The 13,675-nt window shown below is 38.9% G+C and overlaps 1 protein-coding gene across 2 annotated transcripts in view; it reads right to left on the bottom strand.

Annotated features, from left to right (window-relative positions):
- Nucleotides 1–13,675, bottom strand: part of PPARG (peroxisome proliferator activated receptor gamma) — a 122,969-nt gene that overhangs the window by 92,428 nt on the left and 16,866 nt on the right. For both annotated transcript variants that reach the window (XM_052641233.1, XM_052641312.1), the window contains exon 2: nucleotides 8,149–8,239. The gene's annotated coding sequence lies outside the window, so the exon portion shown is untranslated. The remainder of the gene's footprint in view (nucleotides 1–8,148; nucleotides 8,240–13,675) is intronic.

Here is a 13,675-nt window from a genome sequence, read left to right as displayed (position 1 = left end):
TCAGACTGTGAGTAATGAATGGTGTCATTCCCCTTGGTCTAGAACAGGGCTGGATACAGAAAAGTAGCTCGGAAATGCTTGTCGAATAAACACCACATATAATCAGGAACAACAACGACAAAACCTCTGTACAAATAACTGCTATAGATCTTTACCTGACTGAGCAGCCCTGCTTCAAATACTAGAGAGGACTAAATGGTCATAACAAGTCTGTGAACTGAGTATTCCTCATCTCTGAATTATACAGGTCAAAAAATAGCTGGCTGATATCACACTTCCTATCTCTTGTTGGTAGATTTAAAAGCAATATTTAGGCAAGAACGCTAATAGTACTATCCTTAATTAGCAGGAATAAAAGTATATCTGAATCATTTAATTTTAATTACATTATAATTGTAGCACTTGCATAATCCTTGCTAGGAACGGTGTAAAGTACTAGGGACACCCAGAAGACAGTCTTTATCCCCAAGAAGCCCCCTTGGTGAAACTACAAAATCTGCAATCATCTGATACTTGGTACATTCTAGGCATGAACCAATGCTATGAGAGGAACACTAATAGAGCCATCTGGTGTGGCCATGCCCTAACATGGAAGCCACAAGACAGCGTGTAGGCTGAGCTTGGCCATGAAGTCCGTAACGCTCCCAGGAAGCAGGGTGAAATGCAGACACATGTTTGAGAAGAAAATCTGTCTACTTGAAAGATGAAATGGGAATGGTGGATTGAGTTGGAGAGACAATATGCAATAACTCAGGTGAGGAATAAGGAAAACCTGAACTAAGAAAACATCAATGGAAATTAAAAAGTTGGAAAAACAAATTTATAGTAACAGCCATCAGTAGTTCACACATGAAGATATTTTTCCCCTTGCCATGCCAGGGAGCAGAAGTGCACAGAGAATTTATTCTCCCAAGACTCTTACTTGCTGTTGCTATTACTGTTACTGCAAAGTCTGATGGATGAAAGGATGAGGACAGCAACCTCCATATACTGGAGTTGGGAACATTGTAACTTCCACTCATCACTTAGGGTGTAAGTCAAGTCACTTCATCGCATTCCAGCCACCATGCATCCCAGTCGGTTCTTCTTAAAAGGATGTGAACTTGCAGGAAGTGAGTCTACTTTGTGGGACCGCTCTCCAGTAAGCACTTTTCCCGAGGAATGTGCAGTAGGGTCTAGGTCTATTACTTTTCACCCTTTTCATATAGGTGCACAAAACCAATATTAATGAATTAATACAAGGAAGGAGCCTAACGCCATTCCTGAACAGAGCTATTACAAAGATACTGAGTAGTTGTAGACATTCTTTGAACATATGCTCTATCACATGGATAAGCACTAAATTTCCTCATGTGGAAAAGATGAAAACTAAAGACAGTGACGATAGTAACATCTTAAAGTATATGATCTGTAAAAAATTTTTCTAAGCCCTGTATTTATTTGATCTTACTTCATCCTCATAATCAATATCCTAACAGATAAGGAAACTGAGGCCCAGAGATTTTAACAGATTGCCAACTAATAGAAAAGGAGAGACTGCGGCCTAGGTGACCCTGATGTTCAGGTGTCAACTTTCAGGCATTCCTGGAAGCAGGAATTCTGTCCAGAATTACATACTCAGGATTTTTCCAAAGTATGACTGGGGGGTCAAGGCTGGTAAAAAGTGGAATATTAAACATCTCTATAGTTATAGGAAAACCCCCTTTCTCTGTATGTAATTATTATACTACTTCCTAAGTAATATGCCTTATATTTTCAGTGAAAGCAACCAAAAGCATTTTGTGGTTTATGATTCATGCTAGATTTCTCTGGATGCTCAAAATGGATTGCTAAAAAAAAGAGAAAAAAAATTAGGGCTTGTCAATTGTACTGATATATCAGTGGTTATTTCTGTACACAAAAGTGTTCTCAATTTTATGACGCTATCTGGAAGAAGTTCAACAACACATTGTTAATACTCTATTGCTACAAAATAATTTTAAAGCTCCATGGGAATTTAGATTTGCACAAGTTATTAGGATGTGACCTTTCCCTTAGATTTCTTATTTTAGGATCAACTTAATATGGTATTTCCCCAGTGGGAACTGTTGTACTTCCTTCGCAGATAAGAAAAATAGCAATCACAAATTATAGTGAGTAAACTTAGGGAAACATATATTTCTGTGATGCAGATGAAACTGAAATCATAAAAGGTGGCCACACGACTCATTCCTTGGGTTTGAAAGGAAAGCCAACTGGCTTGCTAACAAAAGAACACAAGTCATGCCATTTTGGTATTTCCCTGAAATTTATGCCTAATTGTTTCTTGTCCCAGCTACCAAGTCTTATGACTTTTAAAGATTATTAAAGGTGCTTACGTCACTAAATTTCCTATGTCCTGTCTACCGAGAGTATAAAAGGTTAAAAATATCAAACTTTTAATAATTTAAATGATTTCAGATCACAAGATCTGGACTGAAGGACAAGGAGTTCATAAGTGCAAAGAAAGAAAAATCAAAAGAACAACTAGAATAATACAGAGCGATCACAGTTGCTTCACTTTCTGGTCCATGGAATAGCAATGGCCTCCAGTGGTGAGGCTCTTACCATGTTAAGTTGATTCTATATGGCAGAATTTATGCACGTTATTGGGAGTCGCCAAAGAATCAAGCAAGCTACAGCTAGGACGGCACAGCTCATTACTGGCGTTTTTAAAAAGGCAAACGAAATCCTGGAAGGAGAGATTAGGAAGACGCGTACATTTTTCCTAACTGGTCTAACTAGGTGCCAAAAATCAGTATTTTACACACTGTTAGTTCATGAAAGCATTAAAATTATGAGATTATAAAAAGATTAAAAACTTTTTTTCTCTTACAAGAATGAAAGCACAGTTATAAATGAAAATCAAGTCATCGCCAAAAGTAATTTTTTGTATCCTCTCTTATCAGACCTTTGTACAGTAAGTTGTATTAAAATTACTACTTGAGGCCAAACATTGCTTTATTGAAATTATTACTCAGGAGTCTCAAATAGTCAAACCCCTCACCCTACCATGAATTCTTCAGTTTAATAAACTGCGAACATTACAAAAGTTTTTCTTTCAGGCTTAATTGTTTGCAGTTAATCCTCTACATTTCATAGCAGTGACTCACATATTTTAGGTAAAGACAGTACTCATTGTGATCAATTTATATGTTTTTCCAGACGATGTTACAGAGTTTAGGCACAGTTAGGTTTTAAAATACTGTTTTTGAATGAAAAGATAACTTAGAAATCATTTATCATAATTTCCTAATTTCACAGACATCGAGGGTCAGGGATAGTGTATTTTCGTTCTCAAATTCTATATAAATATACATAAATGTGTGTAGATTTATTAAGAACAGGAAAGCAACTTGTAGAAATTAGTTTCAATAAAGATGTTGATTATAGATAATCTTTTTCTTTACATGATCTTTAGTGTTGTTATTATGTTGCTTATTTGATAGTAAAATGTATATTACACTGCATTATAGTTAAAAAGCTGTAATCTCTATTTCACATCATTAACTGTTACATTTAACCCCCAAATGAGAGTTTAGAATAAAAAGGAAAGACAATCACCAATATCCTTTTTCTACTCTTTGTAATACATTTTTAACATATAATTTTGTATCTTAAAATTTTCTCTTATCATTATATCTTTATCCTAAAATTACTATTCCCTTCAAATATTCAAACTACCAATTTAAAATATCTGATTGAAATAAATCCTTAAAAAAGCATTTGTATCCATCTCTCTGGAAGCGCTACTTAGTTAAACCTGCATTTTCAAAAGCCATCATTCCTTTATAACAACTAGCAACATGCAGACTTAAAGGCCACAGGGACCTACAGCACAGACTTTACATCTGATTTAAATTTGGCATGGCCCCAGGAAATAATCTACAACTTCACTGCAACCAAGTTGGTTTTTCCTAACCGAGAACAAAACCAACACCTCCCGACACAACCCTGAAACTACCCCAAAGCCCATATTATTCTAATATCTAAACAACCAGTGAAACTCTTCACTCTCCACCCTCATTCTTCTGTCATACACACACACACGCACGCGCACACACACACACACACACACCCAGAGCTAAACGATAATAGATTCAAATGAACAGAAATCATTTAAACACACACTCTGGAAATATGCCTTTGCTCAATTTGCTGCTAATATATTCTCAGAGCAACGTGAAATGTCATAAAAACGAATAACGCAAGAGTAAATACATTTGCTCAAAACCTTAAACACAGAACTCCTCTTAAAGCAATCAATCTGAAGAAAATGACTTTTTTGAAAAGTGACGTATGTGCATGAAGATATTCACTGTATGTAACTGAATAAGACTAAACAGTAACTGTATAACAATTAGAAAATTAGAAGCCACCTAAAAACTGGCTTACTAAATTCTGTGATATCACTAAGATGAACTACCGTGTTGTCACTATGACATCTGAAAGCCAGGTAAACAGGGAGAAAGATACGTAATCTAATAGGGAAAGAAGCAGAAATACTACATAAACCATAACTGTTAGTGATTTAAAAACATACATAGGTCAGCTAGAACTGCAAGAAACGAAGCAGAAGTTAGAACAGCAGCTTCTTAGTTTAGTATAGTGTGATTACTGGTGGTCTTTTTCTTGTAAACAATATTTCACAGCTTCTCAGTAACAAAAACATCTTGAAAGAATTTAACGTGAAATGAGACAAACCCAATGGCCCAAATTCAACAGCCAAAGTCATTTTATCTGTCCTAGTTCCTAATCGTATTTCTGTTCATACCACCTCCCCACCTTGAAGGTTTCGGAACCCTATCTGGGTGCCAGCCCTGCAGCTCTGAGTGCATACCTAGCAGCATAGCTGAGCAGAAAGTGTATTTACAGAGGGCAAGCCCGAACCCTGCATGTGAACACATACAGAAAACGATAAAGATCGTGGGGTCCTATTAGTAATTTACAGGACTGCGATTTGCTCTGGCCGGTACACCTCTAATTGAATTCCTTAGCCATAAAATCACTGGGACCAAACGAGTTCAGATATCTTTTATCTAAACCCTTTTTTCTCCCTTACCATCAGTTAACATAATTCTTATGGGGCTTTTCTTCTTTTTATAGATTCATTTGTCTTAGTTATAAATTAACCCAAAAGCAACTCTCCTGACTACCCAGCGCTCCTGTTTCCTGTGTGCCAGGTTCCTTTCTACTTGCACCACTTAGGATACGGGGCCATTTAACCTTCTGGTTGGTAAGTGATGTCCAGGAAATCATCTCTAGAAGTTTAAAGAAGATTCCTCAGAAGGAGAAACACCCCCAGGCAGAGATTCTGCTCAAAGCTGGGCACCCTAGAAAGAAGGGGAGTGGACCTGCTAAAGACTCCCACTTATTTTTTCACTTTTTAAAGTGCTGGTAAAGCATACACTTACATAAAAATGTACCATTTTAACCATTTAAAAAGGTACAGCTCTGTGGTATTAAGTGCATTCACGCTGCTATGTACCCATCACTACCATCCCAAACTTCTTCATCTGCCCAGACTGAAACTGAGCTCCCTTTAAACACTGAACTCCCATTCCCCTCCCTCCCAGCTCCTGGGCACCAGCATGCTTGCCATCGCTACGAATCTGACTGTTCTAGATGACACTTCGGTTTCTTCTCGTTTCACTTAAAGTTTCTGAACTCGCGTAGTTTACCAAACTGGTTGAACACACAAAAGAGCTGATGACAAAAACCCTTCGGGGAAGAACTAACACTTAGTATTTTGTTTTTCGTGCCCAAATGCTCATTTTCAGAAGCCAGAGTACATGTCTGCCCCTTCCTTGGGCTTTCAAGAGTTTAGTCTTTTGATTTTAAAGTGGCTTTGGTTTCTTTGTTGTTTTGTTGTTTTTTTTTTTTCCAGTTAAACTGATTTTAAAAGCAAACAATACAGCTATCGACTTCCTTTAAGAATCAAAGTTCCCTTATTATTCCTTGTATTCACAGAACTCCTAGACATTTTACCTGAAAACAGCGCGATCTTCTCTCATCTTCACCATTCAAATATAGGGCTCCTAATTCTACGGGCTCATTCCAATGCTGTCTTGCATCAAGAACGGTGGACCAAGAGATCATTAATGAGACATACACTTAGTTTGCACACTGAAGTTACACCCTGACCATCGCCAGCTAAAATTTTTGCTAAGAGGTGGTTTCTGAGGACGCAGAGCCTTGTGGGTGTTTCCCCCGACTCACAGGTTTTCTAGGGGCTGGAAGTAACTGGTTGGAGAACTCCGTGAGGAGGAAGCCTGTGGAGCTGAAGAACTGTGTGGGGAGGAAGGCTGTGGAGCCTAAGGAAGCTCTGTGCATGCACAAGGTTAAGAAGGAGCTCAAGGTGTACTCCTTGATGAGAAGAGGGTTCTAAATTGGCAAACAAACAGAAACTCCCTCTGAAAACCAGTGAGAATCTAATGAGAATGGTTACTGAGGGACTCCAATGTAACTTCGAAAGAACGTCTCATCTTGAAATAATTTCAGGTTGACCAAAACGATGCAAAGATACAGTTTCCCTGTCACTTGTGCTGGGCTTCCTACTGTGAACGTTTTACAACCACAGCCCGACGAGGAAAACTAATAAATGGGTTGGCACGAGAATGTAAACAGCTTTATTCGGATTTCACCAGGTTTTCCACTCACGCCCTTTCTCAGTTGCAGGGCCCAATCCAGGATCCCACACTGTGTTCTGTAGCTATTTCTCCTTATTTCCTCCAGTTTCTCACTCTTGTTTCTTCTTTTTCTTGAGTGGTTTTACGGAGGTATACTTAACAGACAGTGAAGTGCAGGTGAGCACACAGTGCCTCAGTCCTTCCTTGTCTTTCACGCCCTGGACACTGTTGAAGGACGCTGGTGAGGTTCTCCGTGGGATGTCTGTTTAGATTTGCCCAACACTGTCTCAGGTTCAACTACCGTTATGAATGTGGGGGAAGAATTCTGAGGACCTGATGGGCGCTTTTCCATATGTCTTATTACTGTGGATATAAACCTATTGACCTGGATTACTTGGTTAAAGTGGGCTCTGCCAGGATTCTCCCCCATCAAGTAACTACTTTTCTCTTTGTAATTAATAAATATTTGGAGGGAGATACTTTGAGGTTCTGTGTCCATATTCTGCTCCTCCTGACACTCATCTTCTGAGTACTGGTCAGTGGCCCTGCCGGGAGCAGTCACTGCTGCTGGGGTTCTCCGAAGGCAAACTTCCGTCTCCCTCATCCCTTTCACGTTTACTAATTTAAACTTTTCTGTATGGAAAAGTACTTCTCCTTCCATTTACTTAATCATTCAGTTATTCATTTATTTTGTTTTGCGCCTTACTCATTCAGTCGTGTCTGACTCTTTGCAACCCCACAGACTGTAGCCCACCAGGCTTCTCTTCCACGGGATTCTCCCGGCAAGAATACTGGAGTGGGTTGCCATCTCCTCCTCCAGGGGAATCTTCCCGACCCAGGGATCAAACTTGTGTCTCCTGCATTGGCAGCTGGATTCTTCACCATCTCAGCCACCAGAGAAGCCCTTTATATCAGTATAGAATCATGTGTGTGTGTATATGTATATATGACTGTATATATATGGGGGTCGTAATCCAAAGCTGTAGTTCTTAAAAATGTTATTGTTCAAATTTTTCCAGCCTTAGTCACTGGGAGTTGGAATTATTTGAATAATAAAATAAATAACTGTAGCACTGGATTTTAATACCCCAGACAGAATATATATACCCGAGCATTGGATAAATTAAGCTACTCTCTCCTCTGTAACCTGGCATCATGGCGGCAAGACTTACAGGGAATCACGCAAGATATTTTTATTTTTCTCTCAATTTAACTACTAACACAGGAAGCTAACATAATGTACTTGAGACTTATTTTCTAAGGATCTGAGGTATTTTCTCAGCTTCTAGGTCACTTTCCTATCTTTGTTTTGTCTTAGACAAGTAAGTTACTGTGGCCTCTGTTCACTGACTGGTAGATTATACAGTAGAAAGTATTCTGATAGTCAAAATAAAAGCTCTCTAAGAAATTTTGCAAGAAAATACTATGAAGCATTCGCAGTATTTTTTTTTAAGATTCATTTAAATACAAATTTAGTGCAATAAGTTCTGAGTTTACCTACCGTTCAGGAGTGACACTTGTTTAAGGAAACGTCCCTCTTGTATGTCTGTGGCTTAGAGTTGTATGCTGTGGCTTCTTTCAAACCTGAACAACTGAAAAGAAAGAAGATTTTTAATATACACACATATTCAAAATTCTTAGACAACCTCAGCTGTCAAAATGGATAAGCAGAAATACATGTATTTCCTCTGTTGGATTTCATCCTGAATGTTTGCTTTCCCTGAGCTTAAAATGCTTTGTGTTCTCTAGAAGCAAACAACAGACTGACTCATAAATCATGGAGAATCTTCCTGAAAAGGCAAGTCTGTCACTGATCATCAGTCAAGGTCCTTTGTCTCACCCATCTTTTATGCAGAATTAATAATCGCACCTATGTTGCTGAGCAGACTTAAGAAAAACTAGATCTTAAAAGGATTACTAACCTCAAAAGATAGGTGACTGATAAAAGTTATATACAGCAAAGATGACATTTATGAACATACAAGCTTGTTCTAGAGGGCACATGCCTGCTAACCTAAAGTAAAAGTGTAACAGCCATTTAGAGACAAGAGATGTCACACATTTCATGTGGAGCCTTTAAAAAAATTTTTTTTAAACTTTTTATTTTATTTGTGAGTATAGCCAATTAGTAATTTTGGGACAGTTTCAGGTGGACAGTAAAGGGATTTGGCCTTATACATACATGTATCCATTCTCCCCCAAACTCCCTTCCCAGTGGAACAGATTTATAAAAGGAAGACGCAGAGAACAGATTATTGAGTAATCATGCCAAAGGTCTAAGAATGTGTATCCTTGGCTCTTACAAAGGACACAGGGATCCGAGAATAGCTGTGTGTTCCATAAAGACAAAATAGCACCCAGTGGCAAAGCCTTATCATCAGGGCCTTCACAGCCAGACCCAACATTCTGCCCAGTCTAACCTCCCCCAAATTCTCATTTTTCTTTCCTTTTTTTAAAAATTCTGCACCCTTCCATCTGGAATTTGCAAAAACTAATCTGTTACACCCAATGAATGGCATGAATGTGTTGCTGTTGTTCAGTGGCCCAGTCATGTCTCCTTGCGGCCCCATAGACTGCAGAACGCCAGTCCTCCCTGGGCCTCACCATCTCCCCAAGTCTGCCCAAGTTCATGTTCATTGCATCGGTGATGCCTTCCAGTCGTCTCATCCTCAGAGGCCCTCAATCTTTCCCAGGGGAGGGAATAGCAAACCACCCCAGTATACTTGCGGTGAGAACCTCATGAACTGTATCAAAGGCATAAACGTAGTGGATCATGAACATAAAATGCTTTCTCATTTTGTTATTTCTGCATGAAAGGAATGTAAACTGCAGCCCGTGTATTTTGTTTGATTATTTGTTTGTTTCCCCAGCATTGGTTAGTACTTCTGTTTGGAAATTGAAAACTTCCTAATGTGAACTCAGTATCAACGGTTAAGGTAACTATTTTGTGTTCAGCATGGGGCACAGACAGAGCTAACTTGCCTGAGTCTTAGACCATCACGCTTTGCTTTCTGACTGTTGATCTGTATTGTAGCATGTAGTCTGCATGTGAAACACTCTCTCATCTGTTAGTGAAAAATGAAAGGAGTCCCCACATCAATACGCGAGAAACAGCTTATCTACAATGGATTACCACTTTGACTTTTTTCACCCTTAAGTCAACTAAAAAGGGTTTAAATATGTGAAAACACAAGGAAAGAAATATTGATAAAGAAAAATTTGAATAAAATTTCTATCTGAAAAAGTAAAGAATGTTGATGCCAGGCCAAGATTAAATCATATTAGCTTTTTTTGACACTCACCTGAAATACATATGAATTCATTAAAAAAAAAATTGACAGGAAAAAGTTAAGCTCTCTGGAAACTGCTACGTATTCCTACCTTGTGGCCCTAAGAGTTGGACCAGACAGAAAACTGGGCCAGTTTCTGTGACTTTCAGGAAGTCTCTCTAACTTTTTCTCAAGCCCCTTCTCTTTGGTAAACTCAGTAATCCGCTCTCTGTATCCATTTAGAACTGCACTGTGCCATAGAAGGTGTAGTTTCCAGACATAAAATGTAATAATCGGGCAGAAACTAGATCTATTCTGGGGGCAGTATGTACCAAGGGTTATAGTTCTTTCATGCTCCCCGTCTGATCAATTAAATGCAGACTGGTGTAGAGTCATTCATTCATAAATCTCTCTCCTCGTCGACGTGAGCCAGAGAATGAGGCTGCGAAGAGAGCAGACGAGCCCCTCCCACTTCAACACAACCCACACTAGACAGGGTCTGTTCACATCTACGCATCCACCTTTCTATTATCCGAGACAAGCTTTCTACCAGAATCTAAGTAGATGATATTGCAACTTACTCTACGCTCTCTGAAATGGTGAAAATGGTAAAGGTTGACTTAAGAAACAGGAAAATAATTTAAAATGGAAACAACTGAAAACTTATCAAAGAATTACTTCCCCAAGAAGCTCTGGGCCTTGATAATTTTATAGATAATTTTTTTTCAAGTGTTCAAGGCAGAAATGCTTTTTGCTACAAAAATTGTTTCTGAGTAGAAAGAAAAAGAGTGACCAAATTAATTTTCAACACCTAACGAGAACAAAAATACCAACTTCACTTATTAATATTGACACTAATGTACAAAGAAAATGCTAATGAACAAATGCCAATAGTACAGTAAAAGAATAAAACACCATAATAAAATTGAATTTATCTCAGAAAGACAAAGAAGATTTGATATTGGAAAACCTATTAGAATAATGTGTTCCAGCACTGGAACCACATGACTATCTCAAAAACCACCAGAAAAATACCCGGTAAAATTCAACATTCATTCTTGAAAATATTTCCTTAGAGATCTAAGAAACTTTAAAAACAAGAGTATTAATCTCAAAGTTACAGCCAACATCATCTTATTTGTGAAAGATTACAGCAGCATCTCCCCAAATATGCGTTCTATAGATAACTAGATTCCTCAAGATTTTCCAGTGGAAAAGCTTCCACCACAAAATGAATCTGCACATATTGTTCATCTTTGGAGATTAATAAAGTACGTTAACATTGCATATGTTCTGTAAGCTCTTCAATCAGAAAAAAACCCAACAGTATCAACAATAACAATCTGCTTAGCTATTTAGCTCACTAGTTTTCAAATGTATTTGAACATTTTTCTCACTTTCTATTATTTCACTCAACCCACTTCAGTGTGGCTTTCACCACCCACCTTTCTACTGAAACTCAAGCAAAAGTGACAAGTGGGCTCCTTCTTAATAAATCCATTAGGCTTTTCTTGGTTTTCATTCTATTTGCGCAATGGTGCGCCGTTAAGTGAAAGTCGCTAAGTCACGTCTGACTCTTTGCAACCCCATGCACTATAGCCCGCCAGGCTCCTCTGTCCATGGAATTCTCCAGGCCAGAATACTGGAGCAGTTGCCGTTCCCTTCTCCAGGGGATCCTCTCAACCCAGGGACTGAACCCAGGTCTCCTGCACTGCAGGCAGATTTTTTACCGTCTGGGTCACCAGACGTTCAAGGAGGCTCAACTCAAAACCACAGAAGACCCTCTCACCTCCCTTTCCTTTGACTTTTTCATGTCCTATGCTTTCCAAAGCATCTCCTTCAGCAAAAGCCCTCGTAACTCAACATGTCCTCCATCCCCAGCCCAGTAATGTCACAATCTCGTCTTCCTCTCTGTCCGAGCTCTTTAGAACTGTGGCAACTTTAAATCTCCTCCAACTTTTCATGTCCAGCCCCTTTCTACTCATTCTCCAATACCTGCCAAAAATGCAGGAACTGACCTAGTAAAATCAACTATTCTAAGGGACAGGGGAAAGAAAAGAAAAAGAAGGAAAGTGAAGTTGCTCAGTCGTGTCCGACTCTTTGGGGCCCCATGGACTGCAGCCCACCAGGCTCCTCTGTCCGTGGGATTTCCCAGGCAAGAATACTGGAGTGGGTTGCCATTTCCTTCTCCAAGATGCTCTCAAATGAAAAGTCTCTTTGGTGCACTGAGGGAAGGCGAAAGTGTATGAATGCTCCCAAATGACTAATTTCTATCCCATTGAGTTAAATACCTGGTCTGCCACTGACCTCTCCGCCCCCAAATTGCTGACTGATTCCATGAGAAGCCAGAGTCAAGATGAGCCAATCATACCCTTCCATAGATTTTTATAACATTCCCATTCAAAACTGGCTATTAAATTGATGTCTATAGCCTGAGGTGACAAAATCAAGTAACTTTATTTGAATGAAGAGGAATTTAAGAGAAAGGGAAAAATGGAAATAAAGAAATCTCCTAAGAGGGGTTGGTTTTCAGTGACAGTGGAGTTACTGAATATCAAGATTTGGTGATCTACTTTACTTTGTCCCAAGTAACAATTATAAGTACTTTCAGGTTGCTTCCTTCTAACACATAAACCAATTGGCAGGGAACCAAAACAACTGAAAAGCTTGGCTCTAATCCTTGGGTACCTCTGAATACAGGTACACTTCTGTGGATGGAATTGTTAGGTGTGGAACGGTGCTGGTAGTATGGGGTGTACTTATCTCATTCTCCGGCAAGTTAAACACTGGGAAATTAGACTCTTGTTAGCATGTGCAAGACAAGGTGCCTGGGTTTAGGTTGCCTGAGTTCAGATCTTAGTTTTATCACCTGGCAGGTTATTTTTACCTCTCTGTGCTTGTTTCTTCATCTGCAAAACAGAGATAATAGTGTATACCTTTAACAGGTTGCTGGCAGACTAAAATGAGACAATGTATGTAATGTGCCTAAAATGGAGCCTGCTATAGAATCAGGGCTCGGTAAATATTAAATATTACTGTCAACTGCTGGGTTATTTTTTTGATGCCTGAGATAGTTAAGGAAGAGTCCTTTAGAAGGATGGGTAAATGACAGTTTAGCTGAGGATTGAAACTGTGGAGCAGACTGAAGTGGAGACTGAACTGGAAGGAAGCATTACCTAAACATGAAATCCTATGGTTACATTTATAAACCAATCTTTGTTATCCCAGTGAATAATAATATTACTCCAAAAAGTCATGATACCTATTCAGGATTAGGAAGGAGAATGAAACTGCAGATTTGAAGTGAAAAGCAATAGGGACTTCCTGGTGGTCCACCGGCTAAGACTCTGTGTTCCCAACGCAGGTGGCCTGAGTTTGATCCCTGGTCAGGGAACTAGATCCCACATGCTGCAACAAGAGCTTTCATGCCCCAACAAACATCAAAGATCCTGCAAGCCACAACTAAGACCCGCCACAGTGAAATCAATAAATAAAACTAAATATTAAAAAAAAAACCACAAGACTTCTAAACTTAAAAAAAAAAGCAACAATTATTTGTTGAGCATCTGACATTTGTTAACAGTGTTCGAGGCACTGGGAATAAACAATGAACAAAACAGAGAAATATTCCAGCTCTTGTGTAACTGTGTAAATCAAGATGTAATTTAAAAAATTAGATGGTGCTAAAGGATCCCATGATATATCTGATACATGAACCATGTGGAAAAATGAGGAACTAAAGTTGTTAAAGACCATTAG

The sequence above is a fragment of the Budorcas taxicolor genome, chromosome 1 (genome assembly GCF_023091745.1).
Source record: "Budorcas taxicolor isolate Tak-1 chromosome 1, Takin1.1, whole genome shotgun sequence".
NCBI classification, from domain to species: Eukaryota; Metazoa; Chordata; class Mammalia; order Artiodactyla; family Bovidae; genus Budorcas; species Budorcas taxicolor.
Note: the sequence above shows the minus strand (reverse complement) of the source record. Positions and strands in the feature narration are given on the sequence as shown.